Here is a 24,700-nt window from a genome sequence, read left to right as displayed (position 1 = left end):
GTGCTAAAAGATATCTCTGTCCGTAACTATAGTCTACGTGGGAGAAACCTCTATTCCCTCCCACAGAGCTAAAATTATTAAAGTAGTTTAACAATCAATCCCTCTTTCCAGGGAACTCTGATCAGGGGTGTAGCATGGGGGATGCCAGTGGGCAACCCGGCCAGATGGGCAGGATATTATTATTATTATTATTATTATTATTATTATTATTATTATTATTATTATTTACTTCAAGCTCTAATCTTCCTGACCCACAGAATCATGCAGTTTGTATCTGATCACAGGTTCTCATTAGGTAATATTATATTGCATTATTTTCAAGTTTTATAATGGGCCAATATGTTCTAGGTTAACTCTGCCCTAAATATAATTTATTTCAGGGTTGAGAATGAATTTCAGCCAGAGGTCCAAATTCCCTTGTGGCCAGTATCCTAGGGAGCGGGGGCACATGTCAGTGGTTGGCAGGGCCAGATGCAAAAAAAGTACATGGAACCAATTGGTGTTGCTCTTATCTTTTTATTCCATCTACTTTTTTTGCCTCTGGCCCTGCCAACCACTGACAAAGTAGATGGAACCAATGGGTGTTGCTCTTACCTTTTTATAGTGGTCTACCTTCAGAAATGGATTTGTAAACTAAATGAATACTTAATTTTGGCAAAATTAACTGCTATAATAAGAAATCAGTCGAATCAAAAATTAAAAAATGGAGTGGAAATGTTTTGATGAATATATAGCAAAATGTTGCTCGAAAAATGATACGCTATTATGCCTAGACTAAAATGTGAAGTACTGGATGAAAGAAAACTAGTAAGGAAAGCTAATAAGAACATATAGATGATTTGAGAAGATTGTGGAATGCAAAGATTATTGTAAATTGTATAATGCCGAGGAAATCGAGTGGGGGCGGAGGGAAGTGGGAGGAAGGAGAAAAGAATAATACGATGGATTGAGAAAATATAAATGTGAATGTATGGAGGGATGGGGAAGAAATGGTGTCGGCTTCGGTACATCTGTATTGTAATGTAGTATGTGAAAACCAATTAAATAAATAAATAAATAAAGTGGTCCACCTTCCGCCCACGTGAAATTCAGAGGTTCCTGCACGCGCACACACATAGCTCTGTATATTCCATCCAGGAAACCATTATCACAAAGACATGTTCCAGCCAGATGAAAGCAGCTAAGAAGGGTGGAAAGCAGATGAATAAGGGGTGTAGTCTGGAGAGGGAGCTTCACCTAGTGAGAGTCTCAAGCACCAAATACAGAGGTGTGTGGTTGTGGGGCTCACTGGTCCCCCATTCTGGAGTGTCCTGGATTCATTCCTTTATAGATGCTTTGTGTCGCCTTTGGATGTTTCAGCGAAGAACTGCCTCCACCGATTAACGCTTCTGTAATGTTCCGAGGGGATCTAGCTTTTATTGGGAAACCACAACACAGAAGAAAGCCTAATGGCTTCTTTTACTGATGCCCATTTCTACTGGTCCTGAAGGACGAACTTAAGTGATGGGAGGAAGACATTTTGGCGGGGGTATATGCTAAAGAATATGATTACTTAATTAGCGGCATCTATTAACTCCGTGCTATATGTAAGCTGATGTGGAGCTTAACAGCGGTGTTATTAATCATGTCTTAATGTAAAAGCGTAACGCACACGCTGCTTTGTAATGTTCTTTCCAAATAGTCCCTGTGGGAATCACAACTTTATTTCATTAAAATGCCTCCCTGCTGTTAATTGATCTTAGGAAAATGTGAACAAATTAACTATGCTTTGAGAGGCTCGGGTGTAAATTTTCTAAGCTCGCGCACTTCGGTGCTGCGGATTAAGAATGCTATGGATCACTCTTCCCCACTGCGATGAACAGCGGGCAGTGCTCTGGCGTTGCTGACCTGGTTTAATTAATAACACTTGGGTAATACGTTTTGCGTGCCAAAGGTTAAAGAAAGGGAAAAGATTGTTTGCAAACTGTAGTGTTTTTCATGCCAGCTGGGACACAGTAGGAATTTGGGTCACGGGCAATTAATTGCAAGTTTTAATGACTCCTCTTGTGTGAAACAAATGCTATTCTTTAGCAGGGATGATTGATGAATATTAAGCTCAGTTGATTTTGGAAAGATTAAAGTCTCTGTATTTTGTTTAAAAGTGCACAAAAGACCCAGGGTAGTAATATATATGATTTTCTCTCTATATTAACAGATATTATGGGGGGGTATATATTTTCTCCCCTGCATGTGGTTTTCTGTGAATAAGTACATTAAAGAAAGCATCATCAATAAAAGGAGGAAAAAAGATTTGGTCGCATTAAGCAGTTATCGCTATCCTCAGGGAAGTGCATTTGCGTAGTCTGAGAGTACACTTTTTAAACACCTTTAAAGAAACCTCTAACTAGTATAATTATTGGTCAGTTGACACAAAGCTATAAAGTTCACCAATGTAACAAAGTAGTATCTAAATTTAAACCCATGACCCTGATTCAGCTTTGCTGAGCCTGTTCCTTAGATACAGTAAATAAAAAACCTCATGTGTGGGTCATCCTCAGCCCTGTCTGGCTGTTGGGGCTATGCATATAGAAACCCAGTTAGAAAATTAATCGTAGCTTCAACCAGCTTTTAGAGGAGAGAATGGGGAAGTAGCACTTAATCATTCCTCCCAATTCTTTCTGCCTCCAACAAGTGGACTGATGCTATTTGCGTGGGGGGCCAGGGGGCCATGGCCTCGGGCACAAAATTCTGAGGTTGTGCAACCAGGCACCCCCACGCAGGAGCCAGCTTCCATGGGGATGCCTGCCCCACCCTGGCAAAGGTGGCAGAACAGCCCGAGCCCACGGTGAACAAGCGCACACAGAGGTAGGTGGGCAAAGAGCGACCCCAGCACAGCATGGAACGGTGCTCCTCTTTGTGGGCATGGGGGGGGGGGTTTGCTCACCAAGGGCTGTGTCAGCTGGCCAGCCCCCCCCTGCACAGGCAGGCAGGCAGGTGGTGCAGCATGGCCTCACTTGGCTCTTGTGGTGGTGGGGTGCTGCAGTGGTGTCAGCAGCTTGCCTGCCCCGGGCACTAGCAACCTATGCTACACTGCTGAACATACCCTCCAAAATTCCTCAGGTGAAAATAGGGACATTTCTCATCCCCCCCCCATGCAGCCAGGGCAGCATGGCCCCACTTGGCTCTTGTGGTGGTGGGGTGCTCCAGTCATGTCAGCAGCTTGCCTGCCCCGGGCACCAGCAACCCATGCTACACTGCTGAACATACCCCACAAAATTCCTCAGGTGAAAATAGGGACATTTCTCATCCCCCCCCAACTAACCCTCCTTGACTCCCCATTTTTTGTTCCACCCTCCACAGAGCATCTCCTATCGAAAGAAGGGTAAGTGCCACGACCACTTCACCGATGGGACACGGCCTGAGAAAACCTCTTAATCCCAAGCTTATTCTATTTTATTCTTTGGTAGAAATACAAAAAAGAAAAACACACACCAATAAATAAATTGTAGAAAAGGGCAAGATTAGACACAGATGAACAAAGTATTCTCCCCCCCCCCCCCATAACCAAGACCCCTTGCACTCCGCTACCCCTTTCTTCCTGCCCCTCAGAGCCAGCGTATCACATAGGGTTGGGTCTTGGTGGCAGGAACCTCTCTTCCTCCTTGCCCACTCTCCAGCAGCTGCTATGAACTGCCCAAGGGAGGAGGCCAGCAGCGGCAGCCATGGAGAGGCAATGGGATGCTTCCTCGCAGTCGCAGCTGCCGCTCGGAACAAGCACCTCCTCCTCCCTGAGGTTGGCAGTGGTGGCACTGGCAGGGGAAATAGGGACATTTCGGGATCAAATCAGAAGCTGAGATAACTTTCATAATTCCAGGACTGTTCCTGGAAAGTTGGGAATCTTGGAGAATATGCAAGTATCTTGCTGAGGTTATAAGCATGCAGCTCTTTCTGCTCTTTGCCCTGGACTGAGCATTCCGGTTCTTACCATATGGATGCTAATATAAATCCCAAAAGTGAACAGAGACCATTTCATACAGATTAGATAATGTATCTCTCATACTTTTCCAAATCTAATTAAATTTGTCAATTTCTTTTGCCCATAACTGAATCATTTTTATTATTTTTAAATTTTTTGGAATCAAATATGACTCCTGTCCATACTTTCCCATTTACTAGTCATTTCAATCCTGCCAATCTTATGGCAATAAAAACTGCTACAAGCCCGTGTTTTTCTCCTTTAAGCAATCCTTCATTCTAGTTAAGCAATGCTCAGTTGGTAGAGCGTGAGACTCTTAATCTCAAAGTCATGAGTTCAAGCCCCACGTTGGGCAAAAAGATTCTTGCATGGCAGGGGCTTGGACCAGATGACCCTCACAGTCCCTTCAACTCTCCAGTTCTGTGATTCTATGAACGATAGATCTGGATTTAACGGCATGTCATAACCCAAGGTTAGATTAAACTACGGTGCTTCCTTCCAGAAGATCACAACCTTCACATGTAAGAAATACTTACATATGGGTGTATTAATCACAGAGCTGAAAGAAAAACATGGGAAAGAAATGCACACACATTCAAATTCACAAACATTCAGCTGCAGCATCTCTTTCTTTGAAATAGTCAATTGGAACTGAGTCTTGGCCTTTGTCCAGTGAAACCCAAATCCAACTGTGTGGCTCTAGGCATGTCAGATCAGAATATGATCCCTCCTCCCAATTGTGGCCTCCACCTTTCTAAATTAATTACTTATTACACATCTGTATCTAATCCATCACAAGACACCCCTAAAGACCACAGGGTTGAGTATATCGGCTTATTTAGATTTGCCCTTTTTCGTTTTGAGAAGCTGAGTGTGCTGTGCAGGTGGCATGCAAAAAATTGCATGGGATATGCAGGCTGGAAGTGGTACCCTGCTTTCAGTTTAACAGCTAGACCGCTGTATGAAGCAGAGCTGGACAGCCTGTGGCTCTAGGGCCTTCTGCAACCATCAGCCTAATTTTCTGTAGCCTGCGGCTTAATTTCAAAAGCCTTCTACAGTTCAGACTTGAGGCAATAGCAGCCTGTGCCTCCCATGGCAGGCTACTGGAAAGGAAAAGAGAGAAAAAGAGAAAGGTGGAGCTGATGGGAACTGTAATCTAGCATCATCTGAAAGGCCCTCTATGCTTTCTTTACCTGGAATGAAAGCATACTCAAAAGGGTCTTCCATTTTTTGAGAGGCCTCTCAGGTCCGTTCTCACTTCCTGGGTGCTCTCAAAACTGCAGTCTGAAGCTCCACACCAGACTCACAGTTCTGACTTTATATTTCAATGCTCTACAGAATTTTAAAGTCTGCTTTCCTTTCTGTCCATTGCTGACAAGCATACTGCTGCAGGAGTTTCAGGGGAAAAAACAACAATCAATTATGAAGGCCATGGATAAAAGGGCTTTGCATGGTGACAGAACAAACAGATTGGAATAGTTTGCTTTAGACGGAGGGAGGAGAGGAGGAGGAGATGTGATCAAAGTGCACACAAAGCAGCAAATGACATTAAGAAGGTGGATCGGGAACTTTTGATATCGGGAAAAGCCAACATTAAATAATGTCAAAAGTGCCAGATTCAAAACAGATGAAAGGACATTTTGATTTGAGCCTGTTGTGGCAGTCATCGCCATTGGCCATCCTTTCTGTTTCCCTGACTTCACAGAGCAGAGGGTAAGTCGCGTATTGTTATATATGTTGTACCTTTTTCAAAAGGTGTTTCAACGGGAACATCACGAAGATGATCGTGTTTTGCTGTGGATCTGTCCGTGTCAGTTATGGCTGCCAATGAACTCGTGGGATTTCTTCAGTAAACATGCCACATGTTTTCACCCTGGTGATATTAACCTACCAATCAAAATTGGGGTAATAAAACCAACCAATACTTTCTCACCTTTACTCTTCTGAAGCCCCCAGGCAGCTGTGTTGTGAGCTTTGCAGAGGGATGAAGAAATCATTCTCAGAGACTTGTTGAATCTGTGACCATTTTGGACTGAGATATGTGTGCTAGAGAATAGAGAACAGAGAATTATGTGGAGCGGTTCGGGAGTCTGTTAAAAGAGAAGTATCATGAAATAACTCATATCATCAGCTTGTGCAATGGAGCCGGCCCCTCCTGTCCCTGTGTATTCCCCTCTTCAAATCTGCTCCAGAAGACTGGAGTGGGGTGTGTGTGTCCCAGAACAGATTATGTGGGTGTGCATAGGGAGGAGAAGGGTAAAAGTTGGGTGGATGATGCCTTAACAATCCAGTCTCCACAGACAGTGGCATTATGAGGGTGGTCACTGCAGCCATTCAAGTGGCTAAAATGGCATGGGGTTAGAACTGCACACCTTATGCCTATTCATGTACGCGACAACAGCAGCGAGGGTACTACTGGCGCAGAGATGGAAAGAAGACAAGGTTCCAACCAGAGACAAATGGCTAATGAAGATGATGGACTATGCCGAAATGGCGAAATCGACTGGAAAAATCAGAGACCAGGACGAGAAGAATTTTAAGCAGAAATGGGGAAAATTTATAATGTATTTAAGAGAACACTGTAAACAACAAGAAACTTTGGCAGGATTTGAGTCATGCTTGTAATGTACGAAAAACCATGGAAAATGGATTACTTTTTCTTTCTTCCTTTACAAATTAGAGAAAATAAGATAAGCAGTTGGGGGGGGGGGAGATTGATAATGGTAACCATGGAAAGGCAGAGGGAAGTCAAAGGATTCAGAGAATCCTAAATTAAGAAGTGAATTGTGTGTTTGAATTTAAATTTGTTATGTAAAACTTACACACACACACACACACACACACACACACATATATATATATATATATATATATATATGCAGGTTTTGGTGTCTTCGGGTGTCTTCCCGTGTAAGAGTTGGGGTGTCTAGGCGACGTTTCGACGAGGTCTCACTCGTCATCTTCAGGCTGGTGCTTTCGGCTTCTTGTTACTGGAACAGAGCAGGATCTCAGTGTTTGAGTTCCTATAAATACTGTTGAGGGGGTGTGGTGTATAGCCTCCAACGTTCTGGGCAGAGAGGAAGTTCCCAGGTTAGTGTGCCTTTTCTTCTTTTGTTCCTTAATTACTTGAGGGATATCTTGAGTGATTTCTTGAGTGATATTCTGAGTACCACTTAGGTGGGTCATTAGGTGTGGATTAGTTGCTAAAGCTTTCGTGTCTTGACCTCTTGAGCTTGTGAAGAGTTTTTCTGAGAAGATGGCTGTACTGCACTTAGTTGTGCTCTGGCTTGGCTTCGTGTATAGGGGCGAGCTGTGGTTTTGTGCCCTGTGCCAGCCAGATCTGTGTAGGGATTGCAGGGGGGTGCAGCATCCGGAGGTGCCACTATGGTTTGGCTACTGGATGGTGTCTGTAATTTATCTGTGGAGAGGGTCTGGGTTTGGGTCTGGTGTGGTTGATTGGTGATGGCGTTCTGTGTGCCTCTGGTTCTGGTGTCGGTTTTTGTGGGGAGGGCTAATTTCCAGATGTCTGGCAGGCGGGACGTGTCGTCACGCTTGTTCATGTTGTGAGGGTGTTTCTCTATCTCGATGGCTTCCATGATTATTCTCTTGTGGTGATGTTCCATGTTAAAGAGCAATTTGGAATCTGCAAAATTAATTTCGTGTCCTGTTTCTTTCATGTGTTGGAAAAGAGAGGAAGTTTTTTCTTCTTTTTTGACGGCATTCTTGTGTTCTGCGATACGTGCATTTATTCGTCTGTTTGTTTGTCCAATGTACGTGGCTGGGCAGACTTTGCAGGGTATTTCATAGACCCCTTGGTTTTCCAACTGGATTTTATCTTTGGGGTTTCTGAGGATATTGGCTATTTTTTGGTTGGTGCAAAAGGCTGTTTTGATATTGTGTTTATGGAGGATTTTGCTAATTTTATCTGTAGTGCCCTTGATATAAGGAAGGAGGGCCATGCCATTGTTTTCTTCTGTGTCTTGGTTTTTGGGGGGTGTTTCTTTTTGGATTAGCTTCGTAACCCTGTTTTGCTGGTATCCATTGGCGATTAACACATTTGACAGCCATCTTCTCAGAAAAACTCTTCACAAGCTCAAGAGGTCAAGACACGAAAGCTTTAGCAACTAATCCACACTTAATGACCCACCTAAGTGGTACTCAGAATATCACTCAAGAAATCACTCAAGATATCCCTCAAGTAATTAAGGAACAAAAGAAGAAAAGGCACACTAACCTGGGAACTTCCTCTCTGCCCAGAACGTTGGAGGCTATACACCACACCCCCTCAACAGTATTTATAGGAACTCAAACACTGAGATCCTGCTCTGTTCCAGTAACAAGAAGCCGAAAGCACCAGCCTGAAGATGACGAGTGAGACCTCGTCGAAACGTCGCCTAGACACCCCAACTCTTACACGGGAAGACACCCGAAGACACCAAAACCTGCATTCCTGTACCCGTGAAAATCTACGAAAGCAAATTATATATATATATATATATATATATATATATATATATATATATATATATATATGAGAGCTGCACACCTTCCCCCAAAACCCTTTGAAAACCCTTATTCTTAACTATTCTGGTTCCTGGCACTCAAAGCCCATTCCTGCAAACTGTTCATGCCCTTCAACATATGCAAGGCTGGGAGAGAGAAATGGTGGCTGCAACAGAACCCCCAGTTTGCATTGGTTGGATCTCTATGCAAGTTCATGGCTTTCAGTCTTTATGGTCCTCAACCATAAGATCTGCTGTTTCAAAATGGAGGAAGTTAAGAACGATACCATATCTGGAGAGCAAGACAAGGACAAGTAGCGAGGTGGACACTGGGGCTGCTTCAGCGTCCAGTGAATATCCAGAGTGACTCCCAAGATAGTGAGAAGAGGCCAAGAGAAGAAAAACCAACAACAAAAGTAAGTGTGCATAGATTTGCAGATGAGTAAAGCTATTGAAAACGTAGTGCTCTATTTTGGCTGGCTCATGCCTACAAGCAGTAGAAGACTCATGTCAAAGCTGGGAGCAGTGTCTGCATAGAACACCCACCACAGCTATTTCAGAGAAAACACAATAATTAATGTATAATGTTAATGTTACAAGTTTCTTGGGGGCAGAATGATGGAAAGCAAAATTAATCTGCTTTCCATGGGGGGGGGGGGAATAAACAGAAAGGAGGCAAGTTAGCTCTGTTAGTTTATATTTTCTTCTTTTTTATCAAACTGCACAAAGTTTGAGGGATTTCTCTCTCTCTTAAAATTAAGTTTGCCATTCTGGGCATCTTCCTATCTGTGGCACATGCTGTTCCTTCTACGGAGAAGCTGGCTCTATGACTAAAAGAAGGAAGAAGGAAGCCAGGCGGGCAAGCCAAGAGCTTGCAAAGAGCTCTGGCACCTCCAGGCTTTCCACAGCACCGTTAATGTCTTGCTTTCCACCCAAAAGTGCACTGTAGAGGAAATAAATGTGTAATTATATTTCCAAGACAATCCACTTGTAGGTGAATTTATTGGGTGCAATATAAATCAAAGTGAGCGTCTTTAACAAGCGTTTTCGTTACCGACTTGTGGCTAAAAGAGATAAACAAATATGCTAATGGCTCTTATGAGGTGCATTTTGATCAAATGTTTCTGGAGGCAAAGCATGCACTCCTCGGATATTGAGCGATGGGTCCTGTCCCTCCATGAGATGGGTGGCTGCTGCATTGAAAGGGGTTCAGGAGAAGGTCACGAGACATTCCTGGTGGAGGAAAATGAGGGGGTTTGCCATCTTTTGCTATCCCCTGCAGCAAAGCTACTCTGGAAGATTGTGGGACCATCCAGAAGGGAGGGGCTATAGGGAAAAGGAGGAACTGATTAAAATCACCCCTCCTTCCCTATGACAGGGGCCTCTGCAGCATTTCAGTCCCTTCTCTGAATGGAAGGAACACGGGATCCATCCCATTATCTGTAGGAAGGTATTGTTAGCTATTTGTGACGAACCTTGTCAGGGACACGTCCAGCAGAGAGGAATCTCCAGAGGAAGAGGAATTGGCTGCACCTGAGTCTCCACCTCCAGAGGAGGAGGAATTGGCTCCTGTCAGGTATGCGTGCAGGAGCCAGGCCCTGTGACCAACAGGACTTTGCAGGACAGGGGCCTTCCTAAGTTTGTTCTGAAGAGGCAAGGTGAGGCCGATTGGTAACTCACAGCACCTGGTGGCAAGAGCTGGGAAGGGATATAAGGCCAGCATTTCCCTTCAGCCCTTTCCCACAGCAACACGCTTCCTGATCCTTGAACCTCGGCTTCTTGACTCCCTGCTTCTTGATCCTCGGACCCTTGACTTTGTGACTCCTTGCTGCTTGATCCTCAGACTCTTGGCTTCCTGACTGCTGGCTTCTGGACCCCCGTTCCTGCTCCCACCCTGCCATCTTGCCCCCGGTCCTGACATCCCCTGTTGGGATTTCGATCGCCCGTGACAGCTGCACCTGAGTCTCCAAGAAGTAGGAGGCGGAGCAAGCGATTAGAGCAGAGGTGGGGGAAGACGTGGCATATATCTGGCCTTGGGAGGGGCCAGAAGCCAGTCGAATCAACTGACTCTGGTGGCAAAGGATGAGTTGTGGAAGCTTGGACTGCTGTAAGCCTGTTATTGAGAAATAAACCTCAGCTACTTAAACTGCCAGCGTTCCGTGTCTTGTTTGGGAGAAGCGCTAAACCTGACAAACATATATGCCTTACAGAAATAGTTTTCTGTTTACTTGTCAGGCTGGCAACAGGTGTTATTTACAAACTCCTCCAGACAGCATCTGCAGGAAGTCCCCACACCTCTCATATTAACAGTCAAGGTAGAGTGCACAGAATATAGCCAGCCAACCACAGGAGCCAATTCTTAGGGGCTGAGAGGGCTTTGGCCCCCCAATAAAATATCTGAGGGGGCTGGGCTCCCCAAAGTTGGTGGGTATTGCTATTTAAATGGTGTGTGTGCACTGTGTCATGTGATCAATTATGTAGGGTGGGGCTTACCTGGACCTACAGAGGGGATGTGGATGGTGCTGAGCTTCTTGGGATTGCCAATCGGAAGGTCGGTGATTCGAATCCGTGTGATGTGGTGAGCTCCTGTTGCTCTGTCCCAACTCCTGCCAACCTAGCAGTTTGAAAGCATGCCAGTGCAAGTAGATAATTAGGCACTGCTGCGGCGGGAAGGTAAACAGCATTTCCGTGTGCTCTGGTTCCCGTTATGGTGTTCCTTTGTGCCAGAAGCAGTTTAGTCCTGCTGGCCACATGTGTCATGCTGGTCACATGACCCAGAAAGCTGTCTGTGGACAAACGCTGGCTCCCTTGGCCTGAAAGCGAGATGAGCACCACAACCCCATAGTCACCTTTGACTGGACTTAACCGTCCAAGGGTCCTTTACCTTTTTTTTTTAACCTGGGCCTCCCCAATATTTTATTCAAGTTGGCACCCCTGCAACCAACTCCTAACTGCCAATTGCCTACTGCCAACTGCCACCTGCCACCTCTTTTCCCTAATGCCATCTATTCTACAGATACTAACAGGTGTATGTAGTACTGTTGCTTACATTTGCCCTCCCAGCATTCTACCTGGTTTCTTAGAGTATTTTTTATTCAGAAAATTTCTCAAACTTCCTTCCTGCTCCCTCGAGATGTTTGTGCACATTGTATATGTAAGACAACCTACACTTGGGCTCCAATTCATCATTCGTGGCATTCATGTGATGTAGGTATAATTGGTTTAATTAAGGCTAATGATCATCTACCATTGCTGAATAGGTACCCCAGATGGTATATGCCATATGGCATGCCCACAGTGAGAGGTGCCTTCAGAAAAACACCAGAGCAGGGACAGAGTGGGTTGCCAGGGTGGGGGTAGGGTGGAGGGAGGTGGCCAAACAAGCCAGAAAACAATTGTGGATTAAACTGGAAAATCCTCGATTCAGAGCAATTGTTGATTATCATAAAACTGGGACGCATGTTGGAAAATAAGAGAGAAGCAACATTTGCTTTGTTTGTTGCATTTCCATTAGTCTCCAGTTTCTCGGCTTTCCCTGAAGAGGTTGACAGGGCATTGGGAGCCCCATTCGCCAAGCAAAGCACTTTGCACGACATTAATTAGGATAACTTGACAGTATCCTAGGACAAAAATCTCCTGTGACTGGGTAGCAAAAAATTCGACAAAAATTGTTTATATTTTAATCTACCCAGGTATAACAGAGGATCACATCAGCCTTTGCAGAATTGGAAGGATTTGAAGGAAGTGTAAGTTAGCTGAAATGTTTAAGTCCTCCACGTTGCAACCATCTAGAGTTTGTTATTGATGAGAGACTCTGGGTTTTACAACCGTGTTGGGAGGTAGGCAGGGTTGGAAGAGAATGGGCTAAGTATTCAGGGATAGGAGACAAATGAGTGCTAAATGCCCCCCCCCCCATGTATTTAAGGCACCAGAGGATCCTGGGTTCAAACCTACAGACCTTACACCAACAGCAGTGTAGCAGAACTAAGCTGAAATTAGTTGCCATTTTTTTGAGAATCTATTTCCCAACACTGCAAAGTCAGAGAGGGAGGGAGAATCGATTAGGGCTAAAATTCAAGAAGGAGAAGGATGCAGTCACTGCAGATACAGCAGCCAGGAGAAACACTGTTATTAAATAGGATTAAGAAGAAATAAAGAAAAGATGGCTATTGGTGCAATTTAAGTGCTACAGGGAAGCATTTCTGTCTAGTTAAATAGCTATTTTTGATTTGAAAAAACAAATCGAGACATAGAGTACTAGTTTCCTTGGACAAGATGTTTATATATTTGTTAAATTTATAACCTGCCCTTCCCCATATTTAAAACATTTATAAACATTAAGAAGCTCTAACAACAGTTACATACTCTGAGTTGATAGTTTCAAGGCTCCCAGGAGCAATGTTTTTCAGCCATTGAAAGCATTGGTGAAAAGAGATGTTTTTAACTTCCTCCTGGCAAGGCATTCTGCAAATGAGGAACCACAGCTGAGAAGGCCCTGTCACAGCTCAGCGCCAACCAGAGTACTCAGTGGTGGCAATGTAAACTACTATCTCAGGTCAAATTCATACTGTGCATGTTTTATTTGAGCCAAAACTTAGTAACGCTGCACAGCATTAACTATATATTAGCTGTTTCGTCCCCAGATTTCAATGCATGTGAATGCTTTATTAGTTTTCTCTCACTTTTCTTTGTGGGAATACACAAATTATTCAACGTTGCTTGAATTGCAGCTGCCTGATAATTTATGAGCGCTTTGGTCGGAAACATCAATTTCTTCATTTTAGGAATGCTTAGGAAGGATTCTCTTGTCCAGGAGAGTGACTTGATCAATATTAATTGGCTCCGTGAACTGGTTTCTAGAAAGGAAATTCAACGTCCCAGTGGGATTATGGCATTAATTTTCCCTGTGAAAACACACATTGGGTAATATTACTCTAATAAATTCCACACACACACTGTCAGACGTAGCATGGTCCAAAGAAAAGCTCTAGCACTGTCTTTTATGTCACTAATATTGTAGCGGACCGGGTTCCAATGAGCAGAGGTCAATACGGCATCTGTCTTTTTTTATCTTTCATACCGACTCACGCATACTGTGGAGCTATTTCAGGAATCTCTGGGGTATGGCATAAGCTGGGATTTAATGGCTTGGAACCTACCGTTTCAAGAGATATTTTGACAAGCTGCTAGCCTGTAGCACCTTATTCATCTCCCTCCCCCTCCGTCCTTCACAGAGGGGAACTAAATTGGCAGCAGATTTTACATGCCAACTTAACATCTCTCCTTTGTAGAGATCCTCCAATTGAAAACTGGTGATGTGCATAATTGAGCAACTGTAGACTTTGCAAGAGCCATTCTCCCCTTTATTGTATTACAGACACCTGCAGCGCTTCCTAATATGAGCTTACAGAACTTCAAACACACATGGAGAGACAGTGGAGAGGCAAGAAGGAACTTTGCTACAGTGGTGCCTCGCAAGACGAAATTAATTCGTTCCGCAAGTTTTTTCTTCTTGCAAGTTTTTCGTCTTGCGAAGCACGGTTTCCCATAGGAATGCATTGAAAATCAATCAATGCGTTCCTATGGAAACCACCTTCAGACCAGGTCCGGGGACAGTCTGTCCCCCGACCTCTTCTGAAGGCTGGGGGGGGGGACAAGGGCTTTTCTTCCCACCGCCAGCCTTCAGAAGGCTGTTCTGAAGGCTGGCGGTGGGAAGAAAAGCCCTCCTCCCCACCTCCCGCCCCGCAAGCTCCGGGGACAGGAGCGCTTTGCTGCCGACCGCCAGCATTTTAAAAGCCCCCACTGTCCCGGGGCGATTTTAAAATGCTGGCGGGCGGCAGCGAAGCCTCCGCTGTCCCGGGGCGATTTTAAAATGCTGGCGGGCAGCAGCAAAGGCTTCGCTGCCGCCCGCCAGCATTTAAAGATCGCCCGGGAGTGCGGAGAAGTCTCCGCTGTCCCGGGAAGGCAGGGGGGCAAAGACTTTTGCTCCCCACCGGCCTTCAGAAGAGGTCCAGGACCTCTTCTGAAGGCCGGCGGTGGGCGAAAGTCTTTGCTCCCGACCGCCAGCATTTTAAAAGAGGTCCCCGGAGATTTCCCTATAGGTTTTCTTCTTGCGAAGCAAGCCCATAGGGAAATTCGTCTTGCGGAACGACTCAAAAACGGAAAACTCTTTCATCTTGCGAGTTTTTCGTTTTGCGAGGCATTCGTCATGCGAGGCACCACTGTACTGCTATAGGTAGCTAGACCTTCACTGTAGTGGTTAGATCAGCCTTTCTCAACCTGTGGGTCCCCAGATGTTGTTGAACTACAACTCCCATCACCCCAAGCTAGCAAGGCCAGAGCTCAGGGATGATGGGAGTTGTAGTCCAACAACATCTGGGGACCCATAGGTTGAGAACCGCTGGGTTAGAGTTTCGGACTAGATCCTGGGAGACCAGGGTTCAAATCCCACTCAGCCATGAAGCTCACCTGAGGCCAGTCACAGTCTCTCAGGATTGTTGTGGGGTTACGTTATGGGGGGGACTATTTATGCCACCTTGAGCTCCTTAGAGAAAGAGGTGAGATATAAATGCAGCAAAGAAATAAAAGAAAAAAATCAAACTCCTATTTCCAACTAAAACCAACATTGCAGAGATAAAGCAGGAAAAACAGATTTCCTAAGAAAATCGAACTTGGTATATCCAGATTTAATGGGAACAATTCAGCTCCATGCAAGGGTTGGAAGCACATATTTTCACAAGAATTCCTACTGTATATAGTTCATTTGTCTCCTCGTTTACACCCAGAACAAAGTGGAGTTTGAAGATGGTACATGGGAGGTGTTTTTGCTCTTGGAAAAATAGTTTATTTAATTTAAGAATAGTGGTTGCACACTGTACACAAGCTATGTGTGATTTCAAAACATATTCTCGTGTTCTACTTCCTTGCCCCACCCTTCATCCCTGAGAGCCTTCACAAGGGAGCTACTTCCAGGAGAACTCTCTAAGGGGTGTCCTGGCCTTTGGGGTTAAGGTTTTAACAATTGGGGAACGAGTTACTAGGTACTAATGTCATCAGCCCTGGGGCTATTTGGGGATGCTAACTTATTGGATTTTTTTCCTGACCAATTGGTGAACCCTATGCTTAAATTTTGAGGTATGCTAAATATACTGTTAATTGTTGTTAGTGTCCTGTTGCATTGTGTGTCATCATTGGTAGATAATTTATTTGCAGTCAATGGAGACTTATAACATTTAATATTAATAAAAATGCACATTAATACAAGTGAAACACAGAAATATATTAATGCTATTTTCTTTAAACTCGGTTCTTCTTTCTCTGGAGGTTAAAGGAACACCAAAAGGCTATTCATAGAATCATAGAATTACAGAGCTGGAAGGAACCACAAGGGTCAGCTAGTCGAAGCTTATGCAATGTGTAGGGATGATCGCTGGGTGCGGAGCACACTCCCCACCCGCAGGCAGCCTCAGCTGCCTGCACGCGTGACCTCTCACAGATAAAGCCACAGCTATCTGAACATTTTGCCCTCTGTCTAACCTTTTGCAGTCTCAGTAGTCTGTGGTGTCCTATCTGTAACCTTTGTCTCCTTCGTCATACACTGTGCAAGGGGAAAATGATGCGGTGGAAACAGGTGCCAAAATAGCTTTGTACAGTGGTGCCTCGGAAGACAAAAAGAATCCGTTCTGTGATTCTCTTCGTCTAGCGGTTTTTTCGTCTTGCGAAGCAAGCCCATTGACGGATTAGCGGATTAGCGCTATTAGCAGCTTTTAGCGGCTTATCTGCTGATCGGATCAGCTGATAAGCGGCTTAGCGGCTTAGAAAAAGGGGGGGAAGGAAAAAGAACCCGCAGGAACTCGCAAGGCATTGTCGTCTTGCGAAGCAAGCCCATAGGAAATTCGTTTTGCAAAGCACCTCCAAAATGGAAAACCCTTTCGTCTAGCGGGTTTTCCGTCTTACGAGGCATTCGTCTTGCACGGCACCACTGTACCACCCCACGATCTCGGGACTGGAAGATGTGTATCTGCCTGGGTTTGCTTATTGTGTCAATAAAAGGAGCCTCCACAGAGCTGGCCGGCAGCTTGCTTGCAGCTCACCTGTGCACAGCTCACCTGCATTATCAACTCCTGCCTCATGTCCTTCACTTCAGCAATGCAGGAATATCTTGCCCAACATGGGCCTTGAACCCATGACCCTCAAATTAAGAGTCTCATGCTCTACCAACTGAGCTATTGCCAAATGATCATATGCAGTCTTATTAAATAAGCAGGATCAGGATATGATTTACTTGAACTATGTGAGAGGGTTTACAACAGAGCACTATGCCATTGTTAATGCCTGCCCACTACCCCACATTTGTAGAAAGAAAGAGAGGTGGGGAAAGCCTCTCCTCACAGAGTGGAGGTATTGTAAGAAGGAACCGTTCCCATGGCAATAGGGGGGCGTGTTCGGCCCCCTGTGTCATCTCCCGGCTGCCGCGCCACCCCTTTGGCTGGCCAGCCAATAGGGCTGGTCTGGGGGAGGGGCTTAGCCACATTCAAGTGGCCGCGGCAGCCTCCACGCCTCATTCAGCCCTCGGAAGATGATGGATCACCCACCCACCTGCCCTTTAGGCTAGGTTCATGTTTCTGACATTGCTATGGACTTTGGTTGGTTGCCTTGGTTGTCCAGGGGGCCTGGTAGGAGTTTTTATCCATTTGGCTAATTGGCACCAGCCTCTTGGTTTTTCACCTACTTCATAGCAATTCATCACAACTTTTCTGGTATTGGCAGTTAGGTATTGGAATATGTGTTGTGTGTTGGTGGGTGGGGTTTGGCCATCACCTACGCCGTCCCATGTAGGGTATTCCATTAAAGGAATCCAGCGGTTGTGGATCCTGTTTGATGCCCTGTCGGTGGCTAGGGCCATGGCACGACCCCCGGTGACAGCAGGGGAAGCTTCCAGTTGTATTTGCATCAACAAGCTCCTCCCACTGTTTGTTAACCTTAAAAAGACCCCCAGCTGCGTGGGTGGGGTCATGTATAGGTTGTTTTATCCAATGCCTAAGCCAATACCACTCACATGCTGTAACCAATAAAAGTTGTGGCCTTTTCCAGCCCATTAACCTAAATTCTTGCGTCCTTGTCTCTTATTTACCACCACGCGGGCTAGGTTCCTCAACTCACAAAACTTGTAAAAAGAAAAAAAAGAAAAGAGTTTTGCTGCTAAGAGACTTCCACTGCCAGCTTTATTTTGTCTCATGGTAGTGGAGGAAAGATGGCCATTGCTGCATTTGTTTGCAATTGATAACATGATGGGCACTATATTTTCCGGGTGCCTGTCTGTGTTCACCATCTCCCCCCATCTCTCACACATTGCTCCCAAATGACTCAACCTCTGAGGCATAGAGGGTGATTCCAAGCAGGCAATTTAGAGCTGTCCAGCACCTTGGTGCTGAATTTTTTTAAAGGTGCTCTTTTAGTGTAAAGGTGGCCCAGATATGGACATCAAAAACTAATCCTCCAAGGGCATGTAGGTCCTAGCATCTGTGTGAGCATGCCTCACAATCATGCCAGCCCTGTATGTAAGTCTGTCTTTAAAAAATCTAATATAGATGGTTGTGTTTCAGGTTTTCTCTAATAACCAGCATGTCAGTCATAAAGTCTGCATGTAGTTTTTTCTCTAATAACAACAGATATGCACAACTCCCAAAAATGTATTATTTTTGCCTCACCTAGCTGTCTAGTCACTGAAATTTTATTTCCCCTTTAAAGTAGCGACATGTCAGAAGAACATACACTCATTCAAACAAGCGTATCAGAAAAGCCTGGGGAAAGAGTGGAGGGAAACCATTTGTAGGAGCAGGGGACATAATGTTCAATATCAAACATAAAAAATAGTCAGAAGCAACCTTGCTTAAGAATTCATCAATGTTTGTCAGCAGGAAAAAGAGGTGATTAATTTTTTTGTTCATTTTGCTAAGAGATGTATATAATTATTTTTTTCCCCTTTAGCTTTGCAAGCTCATAAATATCTCCAGGCTGGTTCTCTCCCCGTTTTTGTTTCTAACCCTTTCTGAGAGAAGAATTGTTTGTTGAAGCAATGCAAACTTGTGCAAATATGCATGAACTTCAATCATGCTCGTGGGTTTTAGTAAGATTTAGCCAACCAAGGGAGAAATGGGTTCACTAGTCTAGAACTCACGTATTTGAAGCTTTGGGGCTTGTGATCTCAAGCCTTTCTTTTCTCAGCCGCACCACACAACTGCACAACCCCACCGTGCCTGAAGCGGGAGAAAAAGAGAAGTGGGAGGGTTACAAAGTGAGAGACAGAAGCGGGCATGGGATGTTCTGGCCAGACATAATTCTCTCCACCTGGAAAGGTGCAGTATGGTTGTAAAGGTAAAGGTACCCCTGACCATTAGGTCCAGTTGTGGCTGACTCTGGGGTTGCGGCGCTCATCTTGCTCTATAGGCTGAGGGAGCCAGCGTTTGTCCGCTGACAGCTTCTGGGTCATGTGGCCAGCATGACTAAGCCGCTTCTGGTGAACCAGAGCAGCGCACGGAAACACTGTTTACCTTCCCACTGGAGCAGTACCTATTTATCTACTTGCACTTTGACGTACTTTCGAACTGCTAGGTTGGCAGGAGCTGGGACCAAGCAATGGGAGCTCACCCCATTGCGGAGATTCGAACCGCCGACCTTCTGATCGGCAAGCCCTAGGTTTAGACCACAGCACCACCCGCGCCCCTCTAGTATGGTTGTAGGTCTACCTGAAAATAATTGGGGTGGCATCCAACTCAACCTCAAGCCCTGCATCTTCACTCAATGGAAAGGTGTGTTGTAGGATGACATTTGTTGCTCTTGGGGGAAGCTATCCCAATGGCAGCACCACTGCCACTTAACTGGACAGTGCAGGGAGGAAGCAGGGTGATGGTTAGTTCAGGGCTGTGTCTGTGTGCTTGTGGCAGTGCCAGACTGGCTCTGCCAGTGAACCTGGGGAAGCTCAAATTTTCCACTTTCCCACCATGTCTTTGCAATGTCAAGGTAAGCAGCAGCAACGCCACTCTTGGGAGGGCATCTCCCACTCTGCTGCCTGCTCTTAAATGAGCCCCACTCCTTCTAAGTAAACGGCTTGTTTTCTTTTCTAGATGTGTTCCTCTTTCTGCATCCCAAGCTCTTATACTCCATCCTCACATAGATGGAAGTTGCTTATTTGAGTAGTGCACTTTTATTTGTTTTAATCCGTTTTCGGTGGTGGCTGGTGCCTTTTGGGACTAGAGGGGCAGAAGGTGGAGTCAGAGCCAATGATAGGCAGAAATTATTTCTAGTTTTGTTCCCATCCTCCTCCTTGCTAAGTGGTACCAGGGCAAGACCTGAGACTAAGGAGAAGGAAGCTGACAGCCATTGCCCCTGCCTGGACTAGTTGTCATTAAGAAGGCAGGCACCTGGGGGCTGGCCGAGGCCAGACTGAAGTTGGTGGGGCAGTGCCCCATTTGCCTGAATCAAGAAGTCTCCACAGCTCGTTTCCTTACAAAACCTCAAGGAGACTCACCACAAGAACCATAAAATAAAACAAAACCATAAAGTGAAACAGGAGAGCAGACCAAGAAATAAAAACAATTAAGAAACCAACAATCAATATTTCCTAAATCATTGTTGTCGTCATTCCCCAAGGGAGTGACAAAAGCCAGGTGGTAAAGTCCAGTCTTTAAGGCCTTTCAAAACAAAAAGGTTTTGACACCACAATGGAAGGTCAATAAGGTTGAGTCCAAAGTTGAGCAGGTCAAAAGAAAAGACCCTCTTCCTCACTCTAACCAGAAATTGGTTCCAATCTGAGAGGACAACCTCTATAGATCATCTTAATATGCTGGCAGCTCATATGGGGTAAGGGTGTCCTTCAAGCCATTAAACTCTTTAAAAGTCAAAACCAGCACTTTGAACTGGGTCCAGAAACAAATAGGTTGTGTTGTTCCAGCCACAAAGTGACATGTTCCTGGTTGAATGGACCATGCCAGGATTAGATTGAAAAACTGTCTTCTGCTCTGCCATTTGGAGATTGTCATCATTAAGTAAATAGCCCAGAAAGCATTTACAAACAACTCATTCTTATTTTGAGGGCAGCAGGAGGAAGTTATAAATTCAAATAATAGCCAGCACAAAAAAATGAACTTCCAGCCTTTGTTCCTCATCCACAGGAAGCAATTGTTACCTCAGTTCTTCCAGGGTTTCCCTGGGCCCTCCTTTCACTGCTTTCCTTCCAGTAGGCATCTCTCTGCTGGGTCATCCTTTCCTTGATTTTTGCCAAAACTCATGTGGGTTCTTCCTATTATTGCCATCAGTTGAAGCAGCATGGAGATGTCCTTTAAAAGTTAACTTTAGATTTAAATAAACATGTGGTTTAGCACAAAGATATGCCTCAGTTCCTAAAGACCTACAGCTTCCCGGTACTATAATTGATGGTTTGCCCACTTGGGGACCGAAGGTATCATATATTCCCTTACTGGAGTGCTTTTGTGGGCATTTGTCTTCGATTAAAGCTTGATGCTATCACTTTGCTTCTACATACTTATTAGTTTCAATACAAACTCCTTGCTTGACAGGTCAGACTAGCAGCCTTCAGGTTTGCTTGTGGCTTCACCTTGTGGTGAGCTCCAGAGCTGCACCTTGCAGCTTCTATCTAAGGCTCAGGACCAGCCCACCTGTAAGGCAAGGTGAAGTGCCTGCCTCAGGTGGCAGGATCCACATGGGCAGAAGATTCAGCTTCCAAGGAATGCATTACTGTTGTGGTGGCAGAGACAACGGCAATGCCTCATTGGCAGCTCCCATAATGTTGCCTCTACAGTGGCCTCTCAGTGAATTGGGGGTGCTGTTGCTCACCTCTCACCCCTAGGGAGGAAATAATGGGGGCTGCCCTCAGGGGTCTCCTGGGCTCTGAACCAGCCCAGTGTGATTCAGAGCAGGCCCTTTCCCCTCCTATGAGAGCGTTTGATTTGCACTGGGAAATCAAGTATGGCGATGTCCTGTGTGTCACACACTGTGTAGCATTAGATATTATGGGATGCCAAGGGGAGAAGAAGAAGAGACACTGGATTTGGCTGCTGCTTCTTGTTAGCTGTCATGTGGATCCCAGAATGTCTACCTCCAGTCTTTGAGGGAGAGAATAAATAACTTTTATTTGTTCTCAATTCATCTTCTTTCTTAAATTTTGCATTTGTGCTTTTAAATAAAATAAAAAATACTCTAAAAAGGGGGGGGGGTCATGTGGGTGTGTCCATGTCTCTCTATGCACGTTCCAGTTCAAATAATAAAATCCTCAGCCTGTAGGAATGAAAAATCATGGGAGACGAGAGAGGCAGGTGTAGCTAGGCGTCTGTCCAGGGCGGACCCTGGGAGCCTGTTTTATTGAATATTACAAGCATTGCCAAAGGTGTGCCTGTGGCTGATTGGTTGATACATACACACAGAAACTTGTGATTGGTTAACATAAGTACTAAGGTGGGAATTACATGTGAAAGGTGGGGATTACATGTGATCATTTATCATTGATGGAGAGAAGGCTGAGAATCGGAGTTAGAACTAACAGGCATGAAGCCTCCTAATTGAATTGTAACTAGGGATTAATTGGCACAAACAATATAACAATCAGGTTCTGTAGATATGGTCAGCTAGGCATGGAGAGCAAGTACAGTTTGTTTTCCGTGAGCTTGGGATGTCTGTTACTTAATGATTGATCATAGCATGAGACAATGTAACAATCAAGTTCTGTGGATGTGGTCAGCTAGGCGTGAAGAGCAGGTTCGTAACAGTGTGTGCAAAGGCAGAGAAAAACCTACAAGCAAGACTTTCTAGAATGCAAGAGAAAGGGTGCAAAGCTTCCCCAAAATGCAGCAGTTTTGTGCAGTTTTGTGCAGAAGGAGAACTAGCAGTTATATGCAGAAAGAGGACTTCCCTTTATCTCCCCCTTTCTTTTCTTGTTTGCGAGGCATTCTGGGTAGATAAGGCAAAAATATTTCAGGATTAGTGGTGTGCCAACAAATGCCCAAAATAAGTTCGCCAGGGTCGATGGGACAAGAATACTTCGGGATACGTGGTTTGCCAACGCATGCCCAAAATAAGCCCGTCCACATCTCACCTTAGGTTTACTGTTGGTGTTGCCATTTCGCAAAGTAGGCGGCGAGAAGTTTATTAGGTGGTTGAGGGGGAGAGAGAAGCCGAGAGAAAAGGCTTATGAGGCCAGGAATGCATTGAAGGAAGCAACATAACAAAATTAAGATGCATATAATGACAAGGGCGTATTGAAAGAGATTACGAAGCCAGGTAAGATTAGGTAGCCAAGCAGTAAGCCACTGGGTGAAAGAATCCCAGAGGCCAGAAAAACCAACGTCTTGTTTAATGTGGTGTGTGAGATTTTGCAAATGAGAGACCTGCTTTTGGATGGCTTTGGAATTATCAGTAATATTAAAACGACACATGTTGTCAACTTGTTCACATCCATAATGATGAATCATCAATAGATAATCAATAGCGCAATCTTGTAAAAGTCCATTATGTAGTCCACTCTGTTCTTTATTCAAAAGGTGAAGAGCTTCTGAAGTAAAATTCAGGGCTTCTTCTGCAGAACAAGCTAAAGAATTAATGTTCATACGATTCGGTACAGCCAATCCAGGGACTCCTAAGAGAGAGACAACTAAAGAGATATATTCAGACCTACTGAAAAAGGAGACAAAAGCATCACAATCGTTAGTCAATTTCACAGAGCGGCGATCTCAAGAGTGGGATAAAGGATCCAGATCACGTCGGGGTCACCAGATGTAGGAATGAAAAATCATGGGAGACGAGAGAGGCAGGTGTAGCTAGGCGTCTGTCCAGGGCGGACCCTGGGAGCCTGTTTTATTGAATATTACAAGCATTGCCAAAGGTGTGCCTGTGGCTGATTGGTTGATACATACACACAGAAACTTGTGATTGGTTAACATAAGTACTAAGGCGGGAATTACATGTGAAAGGTGGGGATTACATGTGATCATTTATCATTGATGGAGAGAAGGCTGAGAATCGGAGTTAGAACTAACAGGCATGAAGCCTCCTAATTGAATTGTAACTAGGGATTAATTGGCACAAACAATATAACAATCAGGTTCTGTAGATATGGTCAGCTAGGCATGGAGAGCAAGTACAGTTTGTTTTCCGTGAGCTTGGGATGTCTGTTACTTAATGATTGATCATAGCATGAGACAATGTAACAATCAAGTTCTGTGGATGTGGTCAGCTAGGCGTGAAGAGCAGGTTCGTAACAGTGTGTGCAAAGGCAGAGAAAAACCTACAAGCAAGACTTTCTAGAATGCAAGAGAAAGGGTGCAAAGCTTCCCCAAAATGCAGCAGTTTTGTGCAGTTTTGTGCAGAAGGAGAACTAGCAGTTATATGCAGAAAGAGGACTTCCCTTTATCAGCCCAAGTTTCCTGTTGGGTTCTTCTTCTTCTTCTTCTTCTTCTTCTTCTTCTTCTTCTTCTTCTTCTTCTTCTTCTTCTTCTTCTTCTTCTTCTTCTTCTTCCTCCTCCTCCTCCTCCTCCTCCTCCTCCTCCTCCTCCTCCTCCTTTTCTTTTTTAGCATCCATCAGTGCAGCCTGATGTTACTTACGAGCTGCTTGTGTTTTCTATTGATTTGGAGGTCATTTTTAATTTAACAGAAGAAGAGGAGTCTTTAAAAATTGGCACCACTTAACCAAACTTAAGCACTTTTTAAGTCTAAGCATTTTAGTGGGGGATATTGAAGAAATTTGAAATCAATTGAATAATGTTTACTCAGAAATAAGTCCCATTAAGTTCAAATGGGTTTAGTCCCAATTATGCTGGTGTAGCATTGTGGCATGAAATATTTGCATCACAACATAATAAGAGCCCTGCTGCATCACTCATCTAATCCATCATCCTTTTCTCTTAGTGACCAACCAGATGCGTATGGGAAACTCAAAAGGAGTAGCTGAGTGGTCCCAGTTTCTAATATTATGAAAGAGGGAGAAAAATTCTGGCCACTTTCTTCACAATATGTATAATCTTATACCCTTCTAACATGTCCCCTTTTACTCCACTTTTTCCCCAAACCACAAAGCCTCGAATATTGTAAGCTTTCCTCGTTAGGGATGGTGACGAAGTTCATTAAAAGTGAGCAAAAGAGCAAACTCCATCAAAGCTTGCAGGCTCATGCAGAAACCAGTCCCCTGTCTTACATGCAAGGGATCACAGTCTTTGATACCAACCTTTTGATA

At 44.7% G+C, this 24,700-nt stretch overlaps 1 long non-coding RNA gene across 4 annotated transcripts in view; it reads left to right on the top strand.

Annotated features, from left to right (window-relative positions):
* LOC310710388 overlaps positions 1 to 24,700 on the top strand; it is a 168,115-nt gene that overhangs the window by 13,554 nt on the left and 129,861 nt on the right. For 2 of the 4 annotated variants that reach the window (XR_014528021.1, XR_014528023.1), the window contains exons 1-2: positions 11,235 to 11,483; positions 12,150 to 12,203. This is a non-coding gene — a long non-coding RNA (uncharacterized lncRNA). Of the gene's footprint in view, positions 1 to 11,234; positions 11,665 to 12,149; positions 12,204 to 24,700 lie in introns of those variants that run through there. The other 2 variants (XR_014528024.1, XR_014528022.1) reach the window with 2 other exon arrangements.

The sequence above is a fragment of the Podarcis liolepis genome (assembly GCF_965112155.1).
Source record: "Podarcis liolepis genome assembly, chromosome: 6".
NCBI lineage: Eukaryota > Metazoa > Chordata > Lepidosauria > Squamata > Lacertidae > Podarcis > Podarcis liolepis.
Note: the sequence above shows the minus strand (reverse complement) of the source record. Positions and strands in the feature narration are given on the sequence as shown.